The sequence below is a fragment of the Periplaneta americana genome, chromosome 16, assembly GCF_040183065.1.
Source record: "Periplaneta americana isolate PAMFEO1 chromosome 16, P.americana_PAMFEO1_priV1, whole genome shotgun sequence".
NCBI lineage: Eukaryota > Metazoa > Arthropoda > Insecta > Blattodea > Blattidae > Periplaneta > Periplaneta americana.
Genome location: NC_091132.1, coordinates 92,717,267 through 92,731,682, shown reverse-complemented (window position 1 = coordinate 92,731,682; position 14,416 = coordinate 92,717,267). Strand labels below are relative to the sequence as shown.

Sequence of the window (14,416 nt, the reverse complement as noted above, 5' to 3'; positions counted from 1 at the left end):
TGAGAGGTATAAGTGCATTATAAGAATGTAAGTTTTAATTTTCATGCTCATTTTTCACAAGTTTGATTTTTTTACTCAAAAGAAATATTTTCTCAACTTTTCATATAGTAAAGTGAAATTTTCAGGTATAGGCCTATTTATTAAGTAGCCTTACAGAATGTTTTCGTAAATCTAATATACCGTATATTCTACGTATTACTGAAGATAGTGTATTCAAATTTTTGAAAATATTCGCATGGAAATTGTTTGTAAGGAAATAAATTAACAAAGCAACTACTGTTACATCATAAGCAAAAAATATGAACCCATGTGTTGTAAAAATTTCAGCTCTATAGCTTCAGCAGATTTCGAGAAAATAATTTAATATTCTGATGACAGGAAGTTGCTCACAAATATCACCTTAAAAGCATAATGCGATAAGAGTTTTGTTATGTAACATTAGTTACACTTAAAACAGATGCAGTACCTAGGTAACTTTGCTTTGTACTGTAATATTGTTTTGATTAGTTTATTGATTACTTTTGTAAGGCTAAATATACCATCAATATAAATTCCAAATTATCATGCTATGCTCAATCTCTTTCTTTGGAATATCACTTTCTTTATGAATGATGTGTTTCATCCACTTAATACAGTATAATATTATACTTCTATGGAATTTAAGTGAATATTCCTTCTTAACTCTCTATTATGTTATTAAGATTTAAAACACAAGTGCAATATTAAGAAATCAGTGTTAGTACTTTTGTTTTACAGACAATATAGATAATATTAAACAGAAAGGAGCTATATAAAAATAACGACATAAAATTTCACGTTCCGTTTGAAGTTTGTGCACCACTGTTTTCTTAATCCAACAGGTTGCTTATTCATATACATAACCCTTCCACTTTCCATACTTAGCGCTTCCTGCCCGCGCACGACATCAAGGTCAGAAAAATGAGCTTGCTTTAACATCACTGCCTTAGGGATATCAGTGCAATTATGAATACTATTAATTGGCACTCAAACCGCACTATTAATTTAAGAATCAGCAATAACTGTAGTTTTATTCAATTTTCTTAGCATGAAGTTTTCAAGGCGCAATCAAGATAATGCGTAGAAAACACATAATATACAGCGACATTACGTTATATATCATCTGCATGATTATAAGAACGTCGTGGAAGATGATAGAATAAAAAATATTATGTTTTATTTAACGACGCTCGCAACTGCAGAGGTTATATCAGCGTCGCCGGATGTGCCGGAATTTTGTCCCGCAGGAGTTCTTTTACATGCCAGTAAATCTACTGACATGAGCCTGTCGCATTTAAGCACACTTAAATGCCATCGACCTGGCCCGGGATCGAACCCGCAACCTTGGGCATAGAAGGCCAGCGCTATACCAACTCGCCAACCAGGTCGACAGAATGAAAATGATTGATTATAAAAAAAAATTGAAATTGTGAGTAGTCAAAAATTTCAGTAACATATTGAAAATCTAACTATAAGTTATAACGCTATGTTAAAAGATTTACTGTGATTATTATTTGTTTGTTTAAACTCCATCTCCCTCATAAGTTTACACCAGAAGTAATATTTGGGAGCACTTATAGGTACGAAGAGTTTTTTTTACAAATGAATCTCAACCAAACTAAACGAAGACCACGTTGGAAAGATTCTCAAATAGAGTCCATTATGAGGATAGTTTACAGAAAAACTGACTTGGGAAGAATTATTTCTAGAAAACATCACAAACATGTTGGAGGTTGAAATATTCAGGAATAAGGGCAAACTCAGAAGTTTGTAGCTATATATGTGTGTAAAAACAAAAAAAGATTTGAATTATCTTAGTATTATTTAGAAAAAATTTTCAGTGTAGAAAAATTTTGAAAAGGTGTTAGGATTTAGCTTATTGTGCATTTATTCGTGAATGGGTGTGTCATTCACAATATAATAATGTTTCAAATTATTTGTATTATGACGTGAAACAATTTTTATTAAGAATTATTGCCAAGTATATCTCCAAAAAATATAATTTAACATGATTGTCGAAACATACATTTCCTAAATAAATTATTCTAGTAGGGCTATGTATAGTCTAGTATGAACTTTTCATTACTGTAATAGCGTATTCCAGTCCGCCGAGTTAGCGAGATAGCTGTGGTAGCGTGTCTGCCTCCAGACTAGTCGCCCCGGGTTCGATTCCCGGCGGGATCAGAAATTTTCATGTAAAATTTCTACCTCGGGACTAGGAGAGTTCACAACTTGTAATCACTAAATTGTGCACCAATATGCCTGGGTTAAATCCCAAATCTCTCCGCAGTGCATATAAAGAGAAGGCATATGTCACTGTCGATAGTGATTCGTCCGTCGGACGGGGACGTTAAGCCTGGTGGCCCCCTTGGTGCTATTCGACTGGAGTAGGCTACGTGCCGGTACCGGGTTTCCCCTTCTCCCTTCCTCGCCATCATCATCACTCATTCCAGACACTACACTTACACGAACACACACATTTACCCTAGTACATACATGGACACAATTTTCGGTTACGTGAGGCACTCGATCTGAAATAGTTTGTTTACTAGGAGAGGAGACTGCAGAGTAGGATGGGAAATATAAACTGCTGTGACCTGCGTCACCTTATCGTAATCGCTAAGGCGGTCAGTGGCGAATTATTAGGAAAGCCCTTCGTTAACACGAGAGACTCGAAAACTTTTATTCAATTTGGCAAATTAATTCGGCAGCTTTAATCATAAACCTCTTTACTATTTTTCCATCATTTAATTGATTTATATCATAGGCGAGAAAATGCGCAACTAGCCAATAATATTCCATCTCGTTGTCTACGTTTATTTTCTTGAATATTCTGGCGTTTATTAAGATTATTTAATAGATTAGCACGTTCTCGACCTAAAATAATTTCAGAAAATCATATTTCGTTTTCTACGCACATTTGATATTTATTTTATAAATTTATTTTGGAAATAATACGTACAAACAACATTTAATTCCTCGTACCTTTTAATGCAGCGTGTTTAAGGTAAAATGTCGTATTTAATATACTATGAAAATGTTAAGATCATGAATTTTCTTCGGAAGAAGTAAAAGCTGCAACTTATTACTTTAGCGGTTAAACTCCGTTTACATTTCTAATTTATTTAGTTTAATAACACCAAAACACTACATTTTCACTGTAGAAATAAAGAAAACTTTTATAAACAACACTTAAAGAATTATAAATCTCATTAACATGACGAAAATGACATTTAATTTGTAATTTACAATTCATTTTATATTTTCAGATATGCCTAGTAATATAACAGAATAAGTATATATATATATATATATATATATATATATATATATATATATATATATACTTATTCTGTTATAACATTTAATTTGTATTACCTTCTAATTCAGCATGTTCTTTATTGCATAAGGAATAATGTCGTTGTATATTAAATTTATTAATGCCTAATAGGATTTTCGAGCATAACATACGTCGTATATTCTCCCCTTCTAAACAGCAAAAAAACTCTTCCTCCCATTTCTCAAGAAATAATCGTTTTCTAACGCGTACACACTGCTTTGATAATGCCATTATGCCACCACTGATATTGCTTATGAAACTGATATAGAACCTGCCAACGCCTAGGAGCTGCGTGAGGGAGGAACGGGGACTGTGAAGATGATGTCACTCAGAGCGAGCTCTGTGAGGCATTATTTCTCAAGTGAGGCACGATGCCCATCTATGCCCTAGTACATGACATAATTCTCCACAGATACACATCATGTACAGTGTGGCCCACCGAAGTGGTGTACAACTAGAAAAATGGGTCACATTCCTGCCATCTATCTGCAATATGCGGAACCCGAATCACGTAAAGTTAAGTGGATAAACATTAGATACACACACGTATTCCCTGTGTACAGTACACCCCTGACTGATGTTATCTCGTACGCCCACTCAAACCACAGCGCTCGCAGAGTGCACTTTGTTACACAGAAGTTCGTAACTTGCCCTATGTCCTTGACAAGTCTGATGTAAAGTTTTGTTTCCGATAACGAAGAATTTTCAAGAGTAATGTTTCATCATTCCGTTACGGAAGAGTTGTTAAATATATTACAGAAATAAATCACATATCAACTTAAGCGACACACAGTTCCAACTATTCAGTTTCCAATAGTGCCTACGCAATTATTTCACACAATAATGAAGTCTACTAAAATAAGTTACTCTTGCTCTAATGAGATGTCCTAATAAAATTGCAAGTAATGAAATAGACGTCGGAGATTCAGAGTTAAACGTAAATAAAATGTTTTATATTATACTGATGTAGAATATGTTGTTGTTTTCTAATGCCAGGCGTTTGACAATAAAGTCATTTGACCTCTTGCACTCCAATATTTTTCAAAGATATTATCATGGTCAGCCACTGAAACACAGATTTTGAGGTGTTCCGAATCCATTTCTTGGTTTGAGTTGCACAATGGGCAGTTAGGGGACTGATATATTCCAATTCTATGCAGGTGTTTGGCCAAACAATCATAGCTTGTTGCCAATCTAAATGCAGCTACAGACGAATTTCGTGGTAAATCGGGAATTAACTGTGGATTACGATGCAGAGATTTCCATTTTATCCCTTGAGATTGTGTTATCAAATTTTGTTTGTTGAAGTCCAAGTATGTAGATTTAATAAATCTTTTCACAGAGTAATACGTAGATTTAGTAACAGGTCTGTAAGTAGCAGTGCTGCCCTTCTTTGCTAATGCATCAGCATTCTCGTTTCCCAGGATTCCACAATGGGATGGTATCCATTGGAATACAATTCTTTTATTGAGTGATATTACTTGAGAGAGCATTTTAGTTATTTCTGCTGCGTGAGATGGTGAGTGTTTAGAGACTATTGATAGAATAGCTGTTTTGGAGTCTGACAATATAACTGAATTCTTAAATTTATTAATGTGGCATAGAAGATTTCTGAGACTTTCACTTATTGCAACGATTTCTCCATCAAAACTTGTTGTTTCATATCCAAGAGATCTATAAAGTCTATTGAAATGTCCTGAAAGTCCTATGAGTAACCAATCAATCATGTTTCACAGAAGGTAATCAATCATATTTCACAAGGAATGACAAGTAGTGACTTCCAGCACAGACACAACAAATACGAATATAAGCCCTATTACTACATGGTTGACTTTACCTCTGAAGTATGTCAGACTTATTAATAATATTGTAGCTCTCTCAACTACTGCTAAGGCATTTAATAACTTGTCTCATATATCACATCTTCAAGATTATATCACAGTCTTCATTGCTCTTACCTTCTCTCTCTATGTAGGTATATCATAATTACGTTAATAACTGTTTAACCATACAGTGGATAGTAAATGCTTCATAAATTATTATTATTGAAAGATTGTATGTTTATCCGGTAGAACATGGCCGCCTCCGAAATTAAGCTATGCAGGCATATCTGAAATGAGAAGCGGGGAAGAATTTTTGTTCATTTTTAACCACAGAATCCTCTTAACACTACTTACGCCATATTAAAGAGACGGAATGTATACGACTTTTATTAAAAATAGACCATGTTTACAAGGTTATGCTGAAAAGTAACGTCTTGTATTTTTTAGTCGCTGCGAAAATAGTTAAAAATATTAGTGATAGTACATTGTATTCAGTGAACGTTCTGCTTTCAGTGACGCAAGTTTCGTGTCTCTGCCAATAGAGATTTCTGAGTTATAGCCTGAAATATGGAGGCGTGTACCTGTACTATGTCGACGAGTTTTTAACAGGAGAAAACAACTTTTGTACCCCTGTATCGTAGAAGCCTGCCGCCTGTATCTCTGTGTTGATCCCACTGTATGAGAAATGTCTCAATTCCGGTCGGAAACATGTTAAAAATAGCTGGCATGAAATTGTGTTTTCTTCATGTAAATGGCCACAGGGAAGCTTACTTCCTGGACGCGTTTCGTATAATATTTACACTAAGAAATGAACAGAGGGATGTAAAGCTGACAAGAATTCCTATATTTGGTCCTTCATCTAAATTAGCGTTATTTCATTTACCTGTAACAAACATAAGCCCAATGTTTCCTTATTTACTTTCATTTCATTATCCTGTTTAGAACATCGACCTTCTTCCATAAAAATAACAGCTAGTGCATTGTCCATTAATTTTTACTTACTCCTTTCTTACTTTCAAGAGACAGTAATGATAACTTTAGCCTAACGTGAAAAAAATACAATATTATGAAAATAAATTTTTATTTCTTTACCATTAATGCGATGTGGTTTTTTACAATGGTTATGAAGTAATTTAACCCTAAAGAAATGGTTTATCGTTGTCTGAAAATCAGTCTTTACAATACTTTTTACAGTTTCATTCCTTCTTTCAATTTTATTTTCATAAATACGTAGGGCTAATAGTCCGAGAAGGTAAAAGTGGCAAATACGGAGATTGGTGAATCAATTGAATTTTCGCAATGCAATCAGGGATTTTTTAACGGGTGCATTATTTTGCAAGAACAATAGGTCTACAACTTTGGGAGTTTTACTGCTACGTTTACTACGACATTTTCCCCTGGAACGTAGTTAAATCAAGGATAATACACTTCTGTCACAATTTTACATTTTTTTAAGAGTCTGTCATAATTATTCTGTCTTTGTCCTAAAAAACAAGGTGAAGAACATTTCATACTGATATCTCAACGTAAAATTCCATTGGGAGGGGAGATCCGGAGTGTTTAGACTCTACTAATAATTGTTCTTTTATTTCTGAATAATAATGACGGATCTATGTTTCGCCCATAGTAGTTACAATGCGAAATATAATGTTACAATAATCCCCTTCAAAAACGATGCGAAAGCGACTTGAAGTGGTCTCTGATCAGAGTTCAGATATTTATATATGCTTTTGAAAATAATTTTCTTATATAAATATTCTTATACACGATGTGAAAGAGCTTTCATATATGAAATTTTCAGTGTCTAATATAAGTTAGAGCCAATAATTGTTTGATCGTCAAAAGTCATGTCATGCACGACATCGGTATTTTCTTGAGTGGTCGCAGAAATAGGTCTTCCAATACAATGTTCATTTTATATCTTATTTCTTCCTCTCTTAAATATTGCAAAAAATGTTATAGTGGCTTACGAAAGTAAATGATGCCTTAATGAATCCACTAAATCCGCATAACTTTACTTTGTAAAATTCGTACAGAAATAGATATTTTATCATCGATAGGTACTCAGTTTTATCAAAATTAAATTTTTATATGACATAATTCAGTTAGATAAAATATAAAGCGAACCCAAAGTAAGAAAAACATAGTGTTATTCACTTCAGCTTGTATTGTCTATGATTACTTAATATGGTGATACTCTTCAGCAAGGTACATCTTCAAACGATGCTCCCAGTTTTTCAGGACACTGAAGATTAAGGCAGACTATATTTGCGTGGCATATTCCTGTATCCTCCTTTGCATTTCGTGTAGGTCACGAATCTTGGTGGAACAAACCATTCCCTTCAGGTAACCCCAAAGATAGTAAACAATTGGTAGGAGATCATGTCCAGGGAACATCATCGCGAACCATTCATCCGAGCCTCGCCGACCTATCCACCTCCCCAGAAACTGGTCATCCAGCCACTGACACAATTAATCCATAACGCTGCAGGGCATCATCCTGTTGAAACGTTGTAGGCAACTCTCCGTCCTCAATCACAACTGATGGTAAGACACACTCCTCTAAGACAGGCTAGTACTTCTTCGAGAAAATAAGATGGAACAATGATCCTCCCACCCCATATCCAACACTACACGATTATCTTATCAGCATCTTGCATTTTGGACACATCTCCATTTGGGATTGGTGTCACCACAAAGATGCCAGTCCTGCGTGTTGACTTCACTGTTCACATAAAAGCACACCTCGTCAGATTACAGAATTCACGTTGCGACTTCTTAGTTCTTCTCGATCATTCCTAGAGACAATCGGGATCATTCTCACTAAGGTGTGTAGGATCCACAGTTTGTATGGATACCATTTTACTTCGTGCAGAAGTCGAACAATGCTTCTCTGATTGATGTGTTCATGAGACAGACGCCTGATATTCTTCATTGGACTCAGAAACAGCAGCTAAAATTGATTGAAGTTGACATGTCTTCATTTGTTGCCGTCTGCCTGAGGGATGTCGATCATGCACAATTCAGTAACCTTGAAGCGTTAGTGTAACTTCACGACTGCACTATTGGTGATTGGGTGTCTGTCAGGATGTCGACAGTTAATTCTGTAGCAATATCTCTTGCACTGCAACTGCCAACCAGCAGCGTAATTTCAACCCCCTCGTCTTCCGTCAGCACAATTTCTGCACCTGAAACACATTATTTCAATAGTTCCTGACTTTTGACTCACTTTATATTACAAATAGTACTACATACTGTAACCCCTATACTTAGGCTATAGATACGTTATTTCTAAAATAGGCTTTCACTTTTGATGACGTACTTGTTTGAAAACAATGATAATAATAGTAATAAATGTAATAATAGTAACAATAATAAAATTAATTACATCATCCACCTCCGAAACTTTTCTGATCCATTCCTACATTTACCGTGTGAGGTTTTGAAAGCGTATCTTTTGTTAGCATGACAAGCTTATGATATGCAACGCAAACACCCGAATACACATCCAGTCCTTGAAGGAGTGATACTGTATATAATGTCTTCACTTTCTTTCCTCTAAAGGTATTCTGGTCTATTCAAATTGTAAATGAAACACTATTGATTCATTCATAGGGATCCATGCAATAGTTGCTTGGATAATATTTAGGTCGTTCAAAAATTATTGTTACCCATCCCCCAAAATTGTTCCTCTATTTCTGCTATTTTTATATTTGCTATTTTTCTCATACTGGTTGAGTGGAAGAGAAGGTTTTTTGGCCTTAACTCTGCCGTGGAAATAAATGTACTAAATAAATTTAAAAAAATAACTCCGCAAAGTAGCAGTTTGAAATGCACGCTGGTGTGTATTTCAAAATAGATTACAGAGTCTCATATTGCTACCAGATGACGTTGCTACATCTCACAGATACATCAGTACTGCGTCTTTCGTGCCTGTATGTGTGTGTGTGTGGGGGGGGGGTGCATTCGTGGACAACGCTAAGATAATATGGAAACAGTAATGAGCAACGGTGGACAGTGTAGTTTCTATGGAGGGAAGGAATGGCGGCTTCACACATTCACACGAGATTAGCAGCCGTTTGTGGGGAAGCAGCACCAAGTGGCCGAGCCATGTTTCAGACTTCAAAAGCGGCAAGGCCTGTGATGCAAAATGCAAAAGCACTGGTCGTCCAGCAACTGAAGTGGAAGCAAGCTAGGAGCCCTCGTCGCAAAGAGTGGCAGTCGGGACTATTCGTCCAGAATCAAATAACGACTGTGCCCTAGTATGAGGAGGGAATCCTTCTTTTGGATTGGCTGCCTCGTAATACTATCACCAACAATGATCGCTACTGCAGTTCACTGCACCAATATACTTCTGACGTATTCAGCAACGCCGCCATGGAAAATCGGGATGCGATGTTCTTCTCAAACATGACAATGGAAGCCCACATGGCAGTCGCCATGCTCTGGAGCACACAGTGCTGCCTCATCCATCATACTCGCCAGATATTGCCCCTAGCGACCACGCAGTATTCGACACAATAAAAGAGGTCATGCGGGTTAAGAAGTTCACCTCCAACGACGACCATCAGGCAGTTGTCCAGCAGTGACTACCCCAAATATCGATGATAAAGGTGCATAGACATTGGCAGGGAATACCTTTCATAATCTGTGTTGATCTTGTTTAAATAAATGATTACTCTGGAGTAAAACACTTAGTCAATAATTTTTGAACCATCCAAGTAATTATCCTTAATCAAAGTATTTAATGAACGATTATATTGCTTTATTACTCATGGACTTATGTATATTTTAACTCCAGCCACCGCCGTAGCTCTGTCGCCTAAGGTGCTTGCCTGCCGATCCGGAGTTGCGTTCGGGCGCGGGTTCGATTCCCGCTTGGGCTGATTACCTGTTTGGGTTTTTTCCGAGGTTTTCCCCAAACCATAAGGCACATTACAGGTAATCTATAGCGAATTCTCGGCCTCATCTCATCAAATATCCTCTCGCTTTCACCAATCTCATCGACGCTAAATAACCTCGTAGTTGAAACAGCGTCGTTAAATAACCAAGTAAAAAAATATGTTTTAACTTATAGCGATCATATACTGTACTACATTATCTCGTGTAAGTTATTTATCGTCAACTGATAGCTAGACACTTTTTTTTTTTTTTTTTTTTTTTTTTTTTTTTTTTTTTTTTTTTTTTGCACAACAGCATATAATATACAACCCGTTTGGTTATTGCTTAATGAAAACTCTGTTAGACATTTACTGCTGAATTTTATTTGTTGAAACTTTGAGTATACAGCATTGAAAGATGGGAGATTTCTCAGCACTATACAAATGACCCCGATTGCGCTCTCTGGACAACTTATAACAGTAATGAAATTCAACCCATGCTCGTTGTAACATCACAGGGGTGATTTGTTGTAAAACTTGAGTAAGTTTTTGCTTAGATTATCAATGTTCCTGCAATCTTGTGAATAGACAGTGTCTTTAACAACCCCCCCCCCCACACGAAGAAGCCAGGAGGGGTTAGATCTGGGGAGTTTGGGGGCCAAGCAATTGATCCATAACGATCAAACCACATACGATTGAAAATGACGAATCCCAATGAGCAGTGCACCATCTTGCTGAAATACAATGTTCATATTGTTGTCTTCCTCGAGTTGTAGCAACAGAAACAACTGCAACATATCCAAGTAAGATCCATAGCATATTGTCTTTTCTGCAAAGAAGAATGGTCCATACAATTTATTGGGAATCACTCCATATCATACGTTAACATTTGGACTTGACCTTAAAAACCAGAAGGGGATATGCAATTTTGTGTGTTTACTCTCCCAATGACATAAAAACAGCTTCATCTGTAAATAACCATTTGCTTAAGAACCCATCATTTTCTGCAATCTGTTGGCACACCAGAAATTGAAATGGATTGCATATTTTTTAACACAGAACTATAACATTATGAAATCGTATTTAGGTACATTACACACATATACTCACACCAAAATTCTCTTTGAACTCGTTTAACACACATTGTGCCCGGCTGTTGATTTGTAGTAGCTATTCAAATCAGCTACGATTTTCATATCACATTATGCATTATTGAATTTCATTCTTGCCATGTTCGAAAACTCCCATCTTTTAATCATTATATTACCAGCAAGAAATTTCTCATACAATCATAAAAGTTTTATAATAATAAATGAATATCAACCATACCCAAACTAATCAGTGTATTGTTTAATCATTTGTGTTTCCTTTCTGTTACAGACTTGAACGTAGAGCGTTGTCGACTTTGGCACAACTGGCCGGCTTTCAGCTTCATTCCAGCCTGTGGTTTCATCTCTGATTACATTTGTTGTTGTGTTAAAAAAAGTGATGTCCGGAAATTTGCTTAAATTATCATTGTTAATGTGATAAGACTGAAGAATGTAGCATTATTAACATGCAAAATTTGCAAAAGAAAATGATAATAATTATTGCTTAACATCTTAAAGATTATAATTTGTTCAGAATAACCCCACAATCTATGTGTGACTGTGATTGTAGAGATATATGATTTATTGTCCAATAATAATTTCGTAAATATTGGTTTGGGTTTCATGTCATATCGAAGTTGTAAGGTTTTTTTAGTCTTGATCTTTCTATAAATTACTGTTTTAGCAAAGTGACACATTTTGGCAGAATAGATTATACATTCCTCAATTTACTTTGGATTGTTGCGGCCGGGTAACCCTGTTGACAGAGCAACTGGCTACGGACTGGAAGATTTCTGTTTCAGTTCTGGGTGGAGGCGGAATTTTCCTCGTGGAAAAAATTTCCATAAAGAACCCGGAAATCACCCATCACTCTATTAGATTCAGTTACGGGCCTTCCAGAGGAATAAAGACGGTCAGAGCGTAGTGCCGAGCTCTACATTGGTCATCGTGTGTGTAAAATGGATAGTTTTTCTTATCTTTATGTAATACTAAATGATGATAATTGCAAGAATGTTAATTTAGTATTATTAATTGCTATTATCATTAGACTAAAGACCCAGACATTTAAGGGGTTAGATACAGCTTACAATAGTGAAATTTTGAAAATATTCAACAATGTTTTTCTCCATTACTGTATCTTGTACAATGATGAAAATTATTATGTGTAAAACACTGTCCTTCTGCTATATGAAAACATACTTTTACTATTTAAAAATAAATATTTAAATTTTTTTCAAAATTAATTTCACTGTGCGCTGATGAAGCATTTCCCACATAACTCAAAAACTATTCTACATTTTGTGATGAACTCTTTGTGTGTATTTATGTACGTTATATCTACAATATGGTGCAAGATCACTTCTTTAATTTTAATAGATTTTCTGATAAAAAATAAATTCATTTAAATAGTGGTCAAGTATCAGTACTTTCTCCTAACACAAAATAAAACAATATAATATTTATTAAGCAATGTAGTTGAAAGAGGATGATATTGTAAACATAAGTTTCAGTAATAAAATAAGAGAGAAAACATGAAAAAGTTAACAAGTTTATGAATTATGAGGGAAACGTTTCATCACTGCACAGTGGATTGCAACCATTTTGTATTTGTAAAAAATATATACAGTAAAAGAGTTTTTTTAATCATAAAAATATTTGTTTCTTATAACAGAAGGGCAGTGTTTCACACACACCAATTTTCATTATTGTACAAGATACAGTAATGGAGAAGAAAAAAAGTAGAATATTTCCAAAAACTTTTACCGTTGTAAACTGTACCTAACCCCTTAAGTATTCAATGAAGTCGCATTTAAAATTAATACGAGCTGTTAGACTAAAATTGTAATAAAATATTTTTACGAAATTACTGTTTGTATGTATATGAACTAGCTCAGTACTGTTTGCTTGTAATAGAAGTTTCACAAGTGTTTTAATAATTGCGATCATAATGAATTCCCAATTTCTTTTAAATTACACATTCCTCTGGAGATACCAAATGAACCTAAGTTGAGAGATGTTTCAACCAGAATCAAATAATATCTAGAAGGAAAATAAGTAAATAGAATAATATTCGGACGCTAAAGTCAGCGCCATGTCCTAAATGAACTAATGAGTTAAAATTATTCATTTCAAAGGTAGGAGACTTGCAATAATAAACATTACTTTACAATGGTAATTTGGAACAATAAAATCTGGCTATATCTCTGCATAGTACCGGTATATCTCATTTAGTGAAGAAATAACGCATGAATTTGTTATAAAGTTTGTGTTTTCCTTAGTGTTGTTTCTATGTGAGATATATTTCTTAATTTTGAATCTCTATTCCGCGATCTTTATAGTCATTATTCACAGTTAATTTTTTTATTCCAGTTGAGAGAGAATTCAAATGAGGGGGTCTGAAGCAAAGGGGTATAAGGACACTTAAGTTATTTGTGAGGAAATGTGGTTTAAAGTAAATTTCGTAAAATTTTTTGTTTGAATTTTAGTGTGTAATATTGTTAAACGATATTATTCCTTTGCAACTAAAATTTTAGATGCTTTAGATTACATTGAATGTACTTATTTCATGTTCTTGGAAATGTCACTTGTACCCCTTTGCTTCTGACCTCCTCAAATGTAAAATCATCAATTTGCTGTACACAATAAATTTTCGTTATTTGATTTCAATTATAGTAAGATATTGGTAATCATTACTGAGAAAAATATCCAATAATATTTGCCACAAACTGTTTCCATATATTTGGAATTTAAAAAGAAATTAATTGCAATACTGTATCTAAAGGGAAATTTTAGTCAAGAACAGCCAATTAAATATTTAAATCGTCATCGTCATCATCATTATCCTTGTCGTCGTCAACATCATCATCATCATCATCATCATCATCACCATCACCATAATCATCATAAGCATCATCATCATCATCATCATCATGTACTTGAAATGATTAAATGTAATCACAACATTGCCCTTATCTGCTAAAATAGTAAATAATAAATTAAGAGTCCAGTGCAAGAATGATGGATGTCATTTGGAATACATTTTGCGGAGAAGCAATTGAAAGTTTGAAATGCTTAGCGCTCAAAGCTTAACTGAGATTTTCCGATCATTACTGGACAATGACTATCAGTGTTAATGCCATATAACTCTCTATGCACATTCTATATGTCTTAAGCTATGCATTGACAGTCTTGGTTCATTTTCGACAAGAAAGCGACATCCATCATTCTTGCAGTGGACTCTTCAAATTAAATTAATAAGAACCATGA

The 14,416-nt window shown here is 34.8% G+C and overlaps 1 protein-coding gene across 1 annotated transcript in view; it reads left to right on the top strand.

Moving 5' to 3' along the window:
• LOC138690943 (pyrokinin-1 receptor-like) overlaps positions 1-13,911 on the top strand; it is a 310,043-nt gene extending 296,132 nt beyond the window's left edge. The window contains exon 7 of the mRNA XM_069812527.1: positions 11,442-13,911. The gene's annotated coding sequence lies outside the window, so the exon portion shown is untranslated. The remainder of the gene's footprint in view (positions 1-11,441) is intronic.
• The last annotated feature ends 505 nt before the right edge of the window (positions 13,912-14,416 follow it).